This window comes from Hemitrygon akajei, unplaced genomic scaffold (assembly GCF_048418815.1).
Source record: "Hemitrygon akajei unplaced genomic scaffold, sHemAka1.3 Scf000075, whole genome shotgun sequence".
In the NCBI taxonomy this organism is placed as follows: Eukaryota; Metazoa; Chordata; class Chondrichthyes; order Myliobatiformes; family Dasyatidae; genus Hemitrygon; species Hemitrygon akajei.
In genome coordinates, this window is record NW_027331961.1 from 2,231,473 (window position 1) to 2,247,345 (window position 15,873).

Below are 15,873 nucleotides of genomic sequence, written 5' to 3' on the forward strand. Positions count from 1 at the left end.
TTTAGAATGGACTGACAAAAAATATATACTTTTGTCTTTATCTATTAATGAAAGGATATGACAAATTACAGTGCAACAAAGAAAAACTCTCAGATTTCACGAACTTTTTTCCAGCTGCATTATAATCCATCTGCGCTGCAACAAAGGCTCCGTGACGCGAGCATTTTAATCACAGCGCAGCCGCACACCGGCGCAGCTCAGAAGGAACAGTGACAGTCTCTCTCTCCAGGTTACCCCAAACTGCCTTGTCAGCGACAACCTGTTGTTGGAAACAGGAAAATCGCACTGATCAGCACCAGATCTCACCCATATTCAAATTCGAGATAGTTGAGGGCCCGTCTAAATGGAAAATGCACTAAATGGCCGTGTTATTAGTTACAACTGTACATCAGATCATTAACGGGAGCAGCAACTCAAAGGATAAAACATGCAGATATGTTCAAGGGGTTCAGTTGTTGTTCAGAAACATCCGAATCTGGAATAAATGTGGTCTAAGTGACCTTGACCGTGGAATGATATCTGGTGCCAGACAGGGTAGCATGAGCATTACGGAAACTGATCATCTCCTTGGATTTTCACGCACAATTCGCTCGGTTTACAGCGAATGGTGCGAAAACTAAATGAAAGGAAATCCAGTGAGCAGCAGTTCTGAGGGTGAAAACGCCTTGTTAATGGGAGAGATCAAGGAGATTGACCAGACTGATTAAATCCGACAGGAAGGTGACTGTAACTTAAATTGCCATGCGCTCCAAAAGCCAGGGTGCAGAAGAGCGTCACTGAACGCCGAACATCGGATTTGGACGGGGTACAGCCGCGGTAAACCCCGAACGTGCACTCATTGGCCACAATATTAGGGACAGGAAGTAGATAAGAATTGCCCACTAAGTGTAGACGTCCATAATTTTAACAACGGCCAGAGAGATTTACTAATGGATTTTTTATATTTTAAATATCACTGCCAGATATACACCGTCTTTGCTCACAAAATTACACAGAATAAAAAAAAAACACGCATCCGTAAATCCAGGCAATCTTCCGGACAATATTGAACTGGTGGAAACTCTAGAAATACTATCGTGACAAGTGGGGTAATAAAACACCATAACAGCACGATTTTAGAATGTTAAAATACCCCATGACTATCGTAACGTTGTCCCTTTAACATATATTTTCTATCTCCCGTTGTAATTTTCAGACCATGTCATTACTACTGTGTGGGGGTCTGTATATAATCCCCATTAGGGTCTTTGTACCCTTGCAGTTTCCTAGCTCTACCCACAAGGATTCAAAACCTTCCTACCCTATGTCACCTCTTTCTAATAATTTGATTTCATTTTCACCAAGAGTCACGCCACCCTTTCTGCCGATCTGCCTGTCCTTTCGATACAGTGTGTATCATTGGATGTTAAACTCCCAGCTAAAATATTCTTTCAGCCACGATTCAGTGACGCCCACAATCTCATGCATGCCAATCTGTCAATATGCTGCATCCCTTTGTCTTCACCATCTACACCTCGGACTTCAACTACTGCACAGAGTCTTGCCATCTTCAAAAGTTTTCTGATGACTCTGCCATAGTCGGATGCATCAGCAAGGGAGATGAGGCTGAGTATAGAGCTACGGTGGGAAACTTCGTCACATGGTGTGAATAGAAACATCTGCAGCTTAATGTGAAAAAGACGAAGGAGCTGGTGGTGGACCTGAGGAGGGCTAAGGCACCAGTGACCCCTGTTTCCACCCAAGGGGTCAGCGTGGACATGGTGGAGGATTACAAATGCCTGGGGATACGAATTGACAATAAACTGGACTGATCAAAGAACACTGAGGCTGTCTACAAGAAGGGTCAGAGCCGTCTCTACTTCCTGAGGAGACTGAGGTCCTTTAACATCTGCCAGACGATGCTGAGGATGTTCTACGAGTCTGCGGTGGCCAGTGCTATCATATTTGTTGTTGTGTGCTGGGGCAGCAGGCTGAGGGTAGCAGACACCAACAGAATCAACAAACTCATTCGTAAGGCCAGTGATGTTGTGAGGGCCAAACTGGACTCTCTGATGGTGTGTCTGAAAACAGGATGCTGTCCAAGTTGCATGCCATCTTGGACAATGTCTCCCATCCCATCCATAATGTACTGGTTAGGCACAGGAGTACATTCAATCGAGATTCAACACTGAGCGTCATAGGAAGTCATTCCTGCCTGTGGCCATCAAACTTTACAACTCCTCCCTCGGAGTGTCAGACACCCTGAGCCACTAGGTTGGTCCTGGAATTATTTCCACTTGGCATAATTACTATCATTATTTAATTATTTATGGTTATATATTGCCATATTTCTACACTGTTCTTGGTTGGTGCGACTGTAACAAAACCCAATTTCCCTCGAGATCAATAAAGTATGTCTGTCTGTCTGTCACGTCATGATACATGTTGGTACCAAAGATATAGGCAGGAAGAGGGATGAGGTCCTGAAGTGTGAGTTTCGGGAACTAGGCAGAAGGCTGAAGAACAGGACCTCAAGGGTGGCGTTCTCAGGATTGCTGCCAATGCTACGTGATGGTGATGGTAAGAATTGGATGAGTTGAATGCGTGGCTGAGGAGTTGGTGCAGGGGGCAGGGTTTTAGATTTTTGGATCACTGGGATCTCTTCTGGGGAAAGCGGGACCTGTACAGATTGGATGGGTTCCACCGGAACTCAAGGGGGTGCAATATCCTTGCAGGTAGGTTTGCAAGCATGGTTCGGGAGGGTTTAAACTAAATTGCAAGGGGTGATGGAGCCCGGAGCGAAAGAGCAGTGAAGAAGTGCTTGGAGTAAAGCCAGATCTAACATATAGAGAGGCTTTCAGGAAAGAGAATCAGAATAAAGGGTGTAAAGGTAGTAAAGTAGAAGGGCTAAACTGTTTGTACTTTAATGCAAGAAGCATCAGGAACAAACGTGATTAACTGAGAGCTGGGAGACATACATGGAATTATGATGTAGTGTCCATTACAGAGATTTGGTTGGCACCAGGACAGGAATGGATTCTCAATATTCCTGGATTTCAGTGCTTTAAAAGGGATAGACAAGGGAGGGGGAGGGGAGGAGGGGGTAGCATTACTGGTCAGGGATAAGATTACAGCTACAGAGAGGGTGGGTAATCTAGCAGGATCCTCTTTTGAGTCAGTACGGATGGATGTCAGGAACAGGAAGGAAGCAGTTACTCTATTGCGGTTATTCCTTAGGCCTCCTGGTAGCAGCAGAGATACCGAGCAGCAGATTGGGAGGCAGATTTTGGAAAGGTTCAAAAATAATAGGGTTGTTATCATGGGTGACTTTAACTCCCCTAATATTGATTGGCACCTGATTAGTTCCAAGGGTTTAGATGGGTCAGAGTTTGTTAAGTGTGTCCAGGACGGATTCATGTCGCAGTATGTTGACAGTCCGACTAGGGAGAATGCCATACTAGATCTAGCATTAGGTATCGAACCGGGTCAGGTCACAGATCTCTCAGCGGCTGAGCATCTGGGGGACAGTGATCACCGCTCCCTGCCTTTAGCATTATGATGGAAAAGGATAGAATCAGAGAGGACAGGAAAAAAATTAATTGGGGATGGGCAAATTATGAGTCTATCAGGCTAGAACTGTGGGTGTGAATTGGGATTATGTTTTTGCAGGGAAATGCACTATGGAGATGCGGTCGATGTTGAAGGATCTCTTGAGGGATGTTAGGGATAACGTTGTCCCGGTGAGGAAGATAATGAATTATAGGGTGTGTTATGAAGGGTGAACAACTCTGATGGGCAGAAGGGTACAGAGTTGCCCATGTTCCACCCCCCCCCCCCGGGAGAATCACAAATTGTTACTGTTACTACGCTGCTAATGAGAAGAAAGAGAGAAAAAGGGAAAACATACTGGGACTGGAACATTTGCTTCAGATAAGGGAGAGATAACACCGGGAGACAGAGACTTGTTGTTCCACCATATTATGACTCCTGAAAGACTTATGGCTCCGGAGAGGACTATTTACTTGGTACTATTCTGTTCATTAAAATTCCTCAGTGGACAGCTGGAGTGGGCTGGTTTGATGGGCTAAGCCATTCAAAACTGATTGACACCTGAGACCTCGTGAGTAGGGATAAAAGAGAGGTCTGTGGAGACACCCCTCAGACACACCAGGAGACACACTAGTGTGCACTGCTTGAGTGTAGGAACCCACGAGAAGGTGTGGGGCATCGGGGACCGAACAAAGGATCGGTCAGTTTAACTTAGTGTTTATAGGAGGGCCGGTGGGGGCTTGTGTGTGTGTCCGCCCTTGCCTGGGTGACGAGTCCACCACAGAAGAACGGTCTAGCTGAAGGACAGCGGGGTCATACCTGAATGGCCACAACACATCGACGAATCAAGAACGTAAAGGAAGGTTTGATTGACTGTAGCTGTCACTGTTCGATCTCTCTCTCTCTCTCTCTCTCTCTCTCTCTCTCTCTCTCTCTCTCTCTCTCTCTCTCTCTCATCTCTCTCTCTCTCTCTCTCTCTCCCCCCAACAATTACAACCAAACCACCAACTACTAACTCAGAACGTATGAACTGAACTGGTTTATATTCACATATGACAGTTCATTATCCCCTGGACATCGAAAGAGCTTGTTTATTATTGATTATTATTATACCCACACTTTTAGGCTTAGTATTGCTAGCGTGTATTATCTACATATTTGAATTGTTGATATTTATTTGTATATTTTAATAATAAACACTGTTTGAAAATAGTACCACCAGACTCCAACGGATTCTTCTATCTTTGCTGGTAAGACACCCAGTTACGGGGTACGTGACAAATTGGGGGCTCGCCCGGGATTTGTATACAAAATGGGTGGGGCAACTGAATCGGGCTACAAGTCCATCATTTGATCTGGTTGCGTTGGTAACCAGACGGGAATTCTGCACTGATGGATATAGACAAATTTATAGAAAGCCCGACTTTGAAGGCGCTTGAGGAGGCCACAAATGCAGACTTGGTGACTATTGCAAAACGATTAAATCTCCCAGAGGTGAAGTCGTCAATGAAAAAGTGGGAGATACAGAGGGCCATAGCCCAGCACTATATATCGGTGGAGGTGTTTTCGGCTGGGGTATTGGATCTGTTCCCTGAGAAGTAACCAGACAAATTAAGGTTGGACGCGGAACAGAAGAAAAGGGAGTATGAGCTCCAGCGAAAGGGAGTTGGAGGAAAGGGAAAGGGAGAGAGATAGGCAGCATGCGCTGGACATTGAGAGATTAAAGCAACAGGGAAAAGAGCGAGGGGAAGGCTCAATTGAGAAGTTTAATGTTAGTAGAGTTTAGGTTAGTACCTCTGTTCGATGAGACAGACGTTGATAGTTACTTCTTGCATTTTGAAAAGGTGGCAGTGAATCAGAAGTGGCCCAGAGATCAGTGGGTGGCGTTATTACAAAGTGTATTAAAAGGGAAAGCTCAACAGGCATATGCGGCGTTGTCCGGGGGGGAGTCTGAGGATTATGAGGAAGTAAAACAGGCTATCCTTCGGGCCTAAGAGTTGGTACCTGAAGCGTATACACAAAAGTTCAGAGATTTAAAGAAACTGTGGAATCAGACGTATGCAGAGTTTGCCTATGAAAAGGGTGTGCTCTTGGATCGCTGGTGTGCTGCAGAAAGGGTGGAGAAGGAGTTCCATCGTTTCAGAGAGTTAATTCTGATTGAGAAATTTAAAGCTTATGTTTCGGTTAATATCCGGATATATCTGAACGAGACGAATAAGTCTATATCGGAATTTGCCAGGTTCGCAGATGAATATGCCCTAACCCACAAGACAAAGTTTACCCCAAATAAGAGTTACCAGAAAGGCAGTAGGGACGGTAGAGAAAGTCCACCGGCTAAGGTAGAGAATAAGCCGGGAGCTAGTGGTAAAGGTAAGGAGGAGGACAAGCAGGCTGGCAGGAAGGTTCCTGGCTTGACCTGTTATAATTGTGGAAAGGTTGATCATATTGCATCTAAGTGCTTTGCTCCGAAGAAGGAGACAGGAAAAGGGAAAACAGCAATCACGAGAGGTTGCATTAGCTGATCGATGAGGGAGGCAAGTGAAGACAGAGTACAAGAGGGCCGTGAGAAATTTATTTCGGAAGGGACAGTGTCTGTGAAAGAAGGAGAAACCCCAGTTCCTGTGAGAATCTGGAGGGATACTGGGGCTGACCAGTCAGTGATCCTAAGTAAGGTGCTAGATTTCGGTCCCGAAACTGGAGAGGTGGTATTAAGAGGTATAGGAAAAGGGACAGAAGCTGTACCTTTGCACAAGATCATTTTAAAATGTGACCTGTTATCTGGCCCGGTCGAAGTAGGGGTGCGGTCAGAATTACCAAGAGACGGCGTGGACGTCCTTCTTGGTAACGACTTAGCAGGTGGTGACGTGTGTTCAGCAGTGAAGCTGACAAGTAAGCCTGTGAGTGCTGAGGACCCGCCCATAGACTCTAAGATCTATCCCGCATGCGCGATCACTCGCAGCATGTCGAGAAAAGCGGCTGAGAAAGAGGACAGTTTAAATGAGTCCAGTGTTGATTTGGCTGAGACGTTTTTACCGACCCTGTACCAAGAGGGGTTAGGGGATGGTAAAGCGGAGAATAGGGAGGTGAAAGAGAATAAAGGAGAGGAGGAAGACCTACCCTTAGCAAGGAAGGAAATTATAAAGGCACAGAGTGAAGATGAGAAACAAATAAGGTAGTTAGAAGATCCAGGGTTGGACACGGATGATCTGTCTGGTTTGACAGAGCTGTTTTCAGCTGAAGAATTTCAATGTGTTCCCGATGATATAAAGGCAGTCCTAGATGAAAAGGATGCTGCTACCTTGAAGGAGTCTGCTGGGTTAGCAGATGAAGTTGTTTTAACCTGCAGGGTTGAGTTTACTCGGGATAGGAGTTGCCCAGAGAGTAACTGGGAGGATCAGGGGAACTTAGAATTTGAAAAAGGGACTGGTTTTGGAAGCCTAGAAGAGGCAGATGTCCCGTTTGCTTGTGTTCAGGATGTGGATGCACAGGGTACTGAACCTAGTATTGAAACTCAGGAAAAGGATGAGCTATCTGATTTAGTTGAAAAGGAATGCAGTACTTTTGGGTCAGATGGACTTGGTTCAGTGAAGAAAGGGTTAACCTAGGTACCAGTGAAAAGTGAAAATTCTCAGTTGTTTGTGTTAGAAGGTGTGTTAAAGGTTAGTGAGGAGATGAAAGCTGGTGATGTGAATATTATTGAAGGGAAAAGTATTGTTCCTGGACTATTGAATAAAGAAAATTTAAAGTCTGGATTGGTTTTAGAAGCAGTAACCAGGCTGAAGAAACAATGGTTTGTTAACAAGATGCCTGTGAATCAATTACAGTTTGTTTTGGAATTTAAAGGTAAACAATTCGCTGATGTTATTCAAAGATGTGATTTGGAGCGACAGAACCGAAAGTGTTGTTTTGACAAAGAGGGATCACTTGCAGATGTTAAACTGAAAACTAATAGAATGAAGGGTCCTGAAGATAAAATTAATGACTTGCTGAAAAATAAAGAATTGTGTGGAAGTTCAGAAAATGGGCTAAGTTTGGAAAACATTGGTGATAAGATAACTCCTATGAACGGAGTATGTGAAAGCCTATTCCACACTGGTGAGCAAGCTAACCACGTGAGAGTTAAGTGGAAAAGGGGCAAAGGTTAACAAAATGCCACTTTGAATAACAGGATCTGGTTTTGAGGGAATTTGACAAAGCATGTGAAAGATAAAAACACCATGGAAGATTGACTGTTAAGGTTAAAAGTAAAATAGAGATTGGTATTTGCACAAACTTCTGTAATGTACCACAATATAATTACACATGTATTGGTTCACATTTTGTAATATACACTTAAGCTAAGATCATAACCCTTTAAATTGGAGTCTGATGCTACAAGTGTTTGATATTCAGATACAACATATTAAAGGAAGTGACAATCTAATCGCTGATTGTTTATCTAGATGCTAAGTTGAAGGAATATCTGTATTGCTTTGCAGTTAAAAAATTTCTGTATTTTGTTAGTTTCTGTAATTCTGTAAGACGCTGTATTATTTAATTTTCCCCTTTGGTGAAAATTCCTAGAAGGATGGGGGTGCTATGAAGGATGAACAACTCTGATGGGCAGAAGGGTACAGAGTTGCCCATGTTCCGCCCCCCCCCCCCCCCCCGGGAGAATCACTAACTGTTACTGTTACCACGGTGCTAATGAGAGAGAAAGAGAGACAAAGGGAAAACATACTGGGACTAGAACATTTGCTTCAGATAAGGGAGAGATAACACCGGGAGACAGAGACTTGTTGTTCCACCATATTATGACTCCTGTAAGACTTACGGCTCCGGAGAGGGCTGTTTACTTGGTACCATTCTGTTCAATAAATTCCTCAGTGGAGGCCGGAGTGGGCTGGTTTGATGGACTAAGCCATTCAAAACTGATTGACACCTGAGACCCCCCTGAGTAGGGATAAAAGTGAGGTCTGACACCCCTCAGACACACCAGGAGACACACTAGTGAGCACTGCTTGAGTGTTGGAACCCACGAGAAGGTGTGGGGCATCGGAGACCGAACAAAGGATCGGTCAGTTTAACAGTGTTTATAACAGGGCCGGTGGGGGCTTGTGTATGTGTCCGCCCTTGCCTGAGTGACGAATCCACCACAGAAGAACGGTCTAGCTGAAGGACAGAGGGGTCATACCTGAAAGGCCACAACAACACATCGACGGATCAAGATCGTAAAGGGAGGTTTGACTCACTGTAGCTGTCACTGTTCGCTCTCTCTCTCTCTCTCTCTCCTCTCTCTCTCTCTCTCTCTCTCTCTCTCTCTCTCTCTCTCTCTCTCTCTCTCTCTCTCTCTCTCTCTCTCTCTCTCTCTCTCTCTCCTCTCTCTCTCTCTCTCTCTCTCTCTCTCTCTCTCTCCCTCCCTAACAATTACAACAAAACCACCAACAACTACCTCACTACCTCAGCACGTATGAACTGAACTGAACTTTATATTCGCATATGACAATTCATTATCCCCTGGATATCGATAGAGCTTGTTTATTATTGATTATTATTATACCCACAATTTTAGGTTTAGAATTGCTAACGTGTATTATCTATATATTTGCATTGTTGATGTTGATTTGTATATTTTACTAATAAACACTGTTTGAAAATAGTACCACCAGACTCCAACGGATTCTTCTATCTTTGCTGGTCAGACACCCAGTTATGGGGTACGTAACAGGTGAAGGAACCAATAAGAGAGAACTTGATGATGGTAAGGGAGGGAGGGAGGGAGAGGGACAGGGAGAGAGAGAGAGAGAGAGAATTTGCCGACGTCCCTATCAGGATGCTGTAGGATACTTTACTTCTCATCAAATATCCCACTGGTTTCACCAAACTACTACGGATACAATCAAGTACATTGTTATTTTAAAAAAAAAACTGCAATGTATACACCACCCTGTAAACTCAGGTCATATCGAATTCTTCTCAGTCACTGAAAAAAAGCCAAGATCACAGACATTTCCTCACAGGACAACTCACACGGTGCGGATGTCTCTCTGTTAAACCTTCTTTTGATCTCCCACCTACCCACACACTTCTGACAGAAGGGTATCAACACTGCAGGCGGTGATCCACAACAAGTCTCAGCAACCGATTCTATAATGGAACCATCACATCTTTACACACCTCCCCCGCTCCCACCCCGCCCCCCATAAACTGCAGTGTGAGCAGTTCTCATAATTTCGCTCTCTCTCAGTAGCTACCTACCGAAATGTCGTAAAGGGTAGACAGATAGCGTCGATCCCGCCTGCGATGGAATGAACAAAGCAAATCCTCAGTCCCTCGGTCGGGGATCGGTAAAGCCCCGAGTGTGGACGAATCGGCTTCCCGCTGTTGCAAGCGGTAGCCCGGGGACAGTTCCGAGATGCGGGAAGCTCGCACCTCCGGAGCCTTTGCTGATGATTCGGAGCTGGGCTGAAAGAGCGGCGTTTCCGATAACACCTCCAACTATACCGGTTTCCCGCGGAACATGCACAGGAAGTCGATGTATTCAATTAGCTGAAGGGAATTATTAATCCTTTCAAAAGCGATTCGCTGCAGTTCAATTGTTGAACAACTGAATAAGTTCTCAGTCTCATTTAAGTGGCTAACTGCCTTTGTGATGTTTATATTTCAGTAAAAAAAGCTTCTTACCTTGTACCGCGGCTCCAGATTCTGTTACCACGCTGTCCCAGTGAGGCTGTGTTACGGGTTCTGTAAGTAATGAACACACCCTGGTTAATGTTCAGTCAGCTCCTGGTGATAATCATTAACTAAACCCACAGCGTTATCAGCGGTTCTCTCCGTGTCCTATTCCTTAGCACAGGGTACGTTCTGTCTCCAAACAAACATCACCATGGAGGTGAAATGTGATCTCAGTGATTTTAGGAGTGGAATGTTTGTCGGTGCCAGACGGTGCAGTTTTATTGACAATAGGCAATAGGTGCAGGGATAGGCCGTTCGGCCCTTCGAGCAAGCACTGCCATTCAGTGTGATCATGGCTGATCATCCATAATCATTACCCCGTTCCTGCTTTCTCCCCATATTCCTTGACTCCGCTATTTTTAAGAACTCTATCTAACTCTTTCTTGAAAGCATCCAGAAACTGGCCTGCACTGCCTTCTGAGGCAGAGCGTTCCATAGATCCACTACTCTCTGGGTGAAAAAGTTTTTCTTCAACTCTGTTCTAAATGGCCTCCCGCTTATTCTTAAACTTTGGCCTTTGGTTCTGGGCTCCAGACGGAGCCTGGTTTCAGGTCCTCACACAACAGGAACTATTTTGTCCACGTCCCTATCAAACTCCGTGTATACTTTATGTCTCATCGAAGTTCCCACTCGTTTTACCAAATTTCCGCGGATACAGTCAAGTACATTGTTAATTTAAAAAAATGTAATGTCTCCCCTGTTTTAAGTCACACCACAAGTCAAGATCACAACAGAATCCTCATAGAAAAACTCACGGGGGTAGATATCTGTCTGGTAAACCTTCTTTTGATTTCCCACCTGCCCACTCGCATCTGACAGAAGGGAAACAGCACTGCAGACGGTGATCCATAACAGGTCTCGCCAACCGACTGTATAATGGAACCATCAACTCCTTACACCGCCTTCCCCCACGACCACCCCCCGCCCCGGCTGTAATCTCCAGTATGGGTGGTTCCATACATTTGATCACGAACCGCAATGACGTCTAGGATGGAGAGATAGTGTCGATCCCGCCAGTGAAGGAATAAGCAAAGCCAATCCTCAGTTCCCTCGGTCGGGGATCGGTAAAGCCCCGAGTGTGGACGGATCGGCTTCCTGTTACTGCAAGCGGTAGCCCGGGGACAGTTACGAGATGCGGGAGGCTCGCACCTCCCGAGCCTTTGCTGGTGATTCAGAGCTGGGTTGAAAGAGCGGCGTTTCCGATAACACCATCGACAGCCTCGATTTCCCGCGGGACCTGCACAGGAAGTCGATGCGTTCAATTAGCTGAAGGGAATTATTAATTCTTTCAAAAGCGATTCGCTACAGTTCTAATGTCGATCAACACAATACTTTATCAATCCCATCCAAGTGCTCATAACAGGGCTAATTATCTTTATGATGTTTATATTTCAGTATATAGAGCTTCTTACCGTGTACAACGGCTCCAGGTTCTGTTACCACCCTGTCCCGGTAAGGCTGTGTTACGGGTTCTGTAAATAATGAACACACCCTGGTTAATGTTCAGTCAGCTCCTGGTGATAATCATTAACTAAACCCACAGCGTTACCTGCGGTTCTCTCCGCGCCCTGTTCCTTAGCACAAGGTACGTTCTGTCTCCAGACAAACATCACCATGGAGATGAAATGCGATCTCAGTGATTTTGAGAGTGGAATGTTTGTCGGTGCCAGACGGTGCAGTTTTATTGACAATAGGCAATAGGTGCAGGGATAGGCCGTTCGGCCCTTCGAGCTAGCACTGCCATTCAGTGTGATCATGGCTGATCATCCATAATCATTACCCCGTTCCTGCTTTCTCCCCATATTCCTTGACTCCGCTATTTTTAAGAGCTCCATCTAACTCTTTCTTGAAAGCATCCAGAGAACTGGGCTCCACTGCCTGTGAGGCAGAGCATTCCACATATCCACCACTCTCTGGGTGAACAAGGTTTTCCTCAACTCTGTTCTAAATGGCCTACCCCTTATTCTTAAACTGTGGCCTCTGGTTCTGGGCTCCCCCGACATCGGGAACATGTTTCTTGCCTCTAGCGTGTCCAAACCCATAATAATCTTATATGTTTCAATCAGATCTTTCCCACTGAGGTTGGGTGGGACTGATGGTCATAGGTTAAGGGTGCAAGGTGAAATGATGAAGGGGAACATGAGTTTGGTGAGAGTGGAAGTGACCAGCGCAGGATGGATTACAACATTTCAGAGAAGTTTGGATAAGTACTCGGACGGGAGTGGAGTGCAGGGCTATGGTCATGGTGCAAGTCGATGGGACTCGGTAGAATAGTTCAGCATGACTACACGGGCCGAGTGGCCTGTTTCTCCGTGTCTTTGGAAATTTCCACCCAGCCTACCACACGACACCATGGGATAAGATCTCCCTCCGCCCTGGGGATTTGTTCTTATTTACGGACATGAGAATATCCACATTATTTATGAAGAACAGCGGCAGAATTTCCCCTTCCCTTCAGTGAACACTGCAACTGTAATGACCGCTTTCCTGACGAATGATAACGGGAAGTATTACTTTTGTGTCCTCCCTCTACGTTTAGAACTTCTACTCTACGTTTAGATTGCACGTATCGTCCCCCTGCAGTACCAGCACTTCCCACCAGCGTTTCTATATCCAGGTTATGTTGGGGGGGAAAACCCTTCGCTTTAATCTTAATGACGTCAGCCAGGGAATTCCGTTCATCTGCAATGGATCATATTGACAGTTTCCTGATCTGCACAGGTTACCACGACTTCACGCAAACAATATTCTATAGATTCGGGTATTTCACGAACGAAAGCAAACTTTCACCATCGAGCGTGAGGATGAACCATTAATTTTATTGCATTTCTGGAACATGACTGAAATCACTGGCAGGCCTTCCTCCTTCAAAGTGACCCCACCACGTCAACATAAAGTGAACAGAACGATCACGTCAGCTGGTGGCGCATCACTGACCTCCAGATTAGTTATTGTTTTCTCTTTAAGTAATTTCTCTCACTTTCACTGAAACTGGTTGATATGCATCAAGCCCGGACCTCTCTGACCCTGTAACTCAGTAACTCTTTCTCTGAAGCTTTCTGCTCCTTTTGGGGCCGTTTGTGTTCTCCTCCTGACCTCTCTCGCTCGGCGTCAGCTCTTTCCCGGTATTCCGGGACTTCCTGTTGTAACCTCTCTCGCTCGGCGTCAGCTCTTTGCCGATATTCCAGGACTTCCTGTTGTAACCTGTCTCGCTAGGCTTCTGCTTTATGTTGACATTCGTTTTCCCTCTCTAATCTGTGCCATTCTGCCTTGATCGTAATAGTTAATTTGTAGCTCTTCCAGAAATTTAGTTGGTGTATTTTAAACTATGTAGTTAGCTTTTAACTGGTAGTCTTTTGTGTCCTGATTTGAAAATAAAATACAGCATTAGGTTATTCACAATAGATAGTATAGAGTACGTTTCACACTATTAAGAAAATTTAGTATCATTTAACAACGTAAAATATAGTTTTAGTGAGGGTACTTACAGATCGTTTTGAATCAAAATTTTATGAGTATGCCAATCTCATAAGTATCATTTGTACGTAGGATTTCTATCCAATCCGTTGAAAAGTTATTAAATTTAATCATGAATAGCTCATACACAAATAGGTTGGGGACCAGGGCATGGGTAATGTCAAAACCAGCATTCTCAGGCACAGCACAGCCAGAGAGGAAAATATTTATAGAACATTAAAGAGAAGTGAATTTATTCAAGGCCAAGAACTGCACTGGCAGCAGTATGAAGCCATTTGGTAACATTTTTCTAACTATTTGTCAACATTTATCTCATTTTATTAACTTTAACAATCTTAATAAAACTTAGGGTGATTTTAAATGAATAAGTATCACTTAACAAAATTTAAAGAAATTGCTCTTAAAATCTGAGGGAACATTTTTCAAAACTATTTCAGGAATTTATATTGTTAGACTAAAATAGACATTAGAATCAAGGCTGCTTTTTTCCTCACTGGTTAGACTACAACCTGCTTATAAAATTAACACATTCTTTATTACTTTTATTCTACTGATAAAACCAAGGATCTTAATTACCATTCTCTAAAGAGCTTTCTTTAAATGTCCAGTCATCTTCAATGATTGCTGTACATACATCCTCAGACTTTACTGTTCCTGCATCACTATTAGACTTGTACCATGTGGGTCAAATTGTTGCTCCTCACAGATCAGAAAACAAGATACCTGAGCATCAACATTGTTCATTACTGACTTATTACAAAACTGAGGTATGGGCTTGAATACTCTAGGACTCAATTCACACCAATGTTAGCAAATAACACATTTCTATGGACAATGCTCCAAAATAAATTACAGAAAAAAATAGATTAAATTTACCTGTCAAAGGTAAGATCTTTGCAAGGCAAAGATTCTCTTCAATATGGAACGTTGAAGCATTCTAAACTTAAACCTTGGTTTAGATTGCACTTCTTACATTCATTAAAAAAGTTCAGATGTATCAAAATAGCAAAATCTCTAGTTTTCTATTGAAAACAATTAATTTTGATGATCGATGGATAATTATATTTATAGGAGTTTAACATTAGTGCCCCATCTCCGATTTAATGAGAAGAGTGATGTCTTCCAGCAAGGCCAGAAAATAATTCTTACTCTCAAAATATGGCATACATGCTTTAAACTTCTCCCAATGCCTGTACTTATTTTTTATTCTGTCAGTTGAACACGTTTGTAATATTTGTTTGAAAATCATTTGAGGATATTTTCTGCTTTCTAATCCTTTATTGGCAGGGAAGTTAAGACATTGTAATATTGAACAAGAGGAATGACAGTAATCTGTAATGCCATATTGCTCCCCAGTGTGAACACACCTGACCAGTTTTTTCTTATCGACCTACATTATTTCAGTTAGGAACCAGTTAGAATGCAGCAAATTTACATTATTTTAGATATACATAGGAAATTGCATTCAAAGTTTCATCCAGTTAATTTTTCTTGAATGTTTGGCTAAGCCATACCAAGTGACAAAGTTTGAGTTTACTGTTTATAATGGGATTGAAGATTTATGCTCTTCCCATTGTAGTCAGGTTAGCTCCATGCAAGCCATGCTATTTCCAGCTTACAAAACGATGTGCATCATATTACCATTTTACTAGCCTACTCTGTGGTGCTGTCTAATATAACACTTTCATTGCAGTTTAGAAAGGCATTCTGGGGAGCTTCTGGCTCATTAAAATGTTCAATTTTGACGTTATATAGATTTTAAAGGGATGGTATTTGATCATAGCCAATAGCCTTCCATTTTCCTGAGGGTGAAGAGAGAACTATTAGCTGGGCTTTCTGCTCCCTGACTGTCATCCAGCAGCATCAGCTTGCAAGGTTTGTGTATGCACACAGCAGGAGAAGGATAAATTTGGGTCAGACTCATGAATGAATAAGCTGACAATTTTTCACTGGCATGGCTCACAGAAGAAAACTGGTCTGAAGCATATTGGATGGCTGTCCTCAGAAAACATCAGTGCCTTCGTGAGAGGGTAGAGATAACCACTTGGAAGTCGAGTGAGGAGCCAAAAACTCATCATTTACTAGGAAAGAAATGATGTAATTTTACGGACTGTGTTAGACCACTCCACTCTTTTCCAGAACCATATTGATCAA

General features: G+C 43.7%; 1 long non-coding RNA gene across 1 annotated transcript in view; it reads right to left on the reverse strand.

Moving 5' to 3' along the window:
* LOC140722341 (uncharacterized) overlaps positions 1-11,436 on the reverse strand; it is a 100,072-nt gene extending 88,636 nt beyond the window's left edge. The window contains exons 1-2 of the long non-coding RNA XR_012097591.1: positions 11,203-11,436; positions 10,192-10,251 (exon numbers count right to left, since the gene is read on the reverse strand). This is a non-coding gene — a long non-coding RNA (uncharacterized lncRNA). The remainder of the gene's footprint in view (positions 1-10,191; positions 10,252-11,202) is intronic.
* Between the last annotated feature and the right edge of the window lie 4,437 nt (positions 11,437-15,873).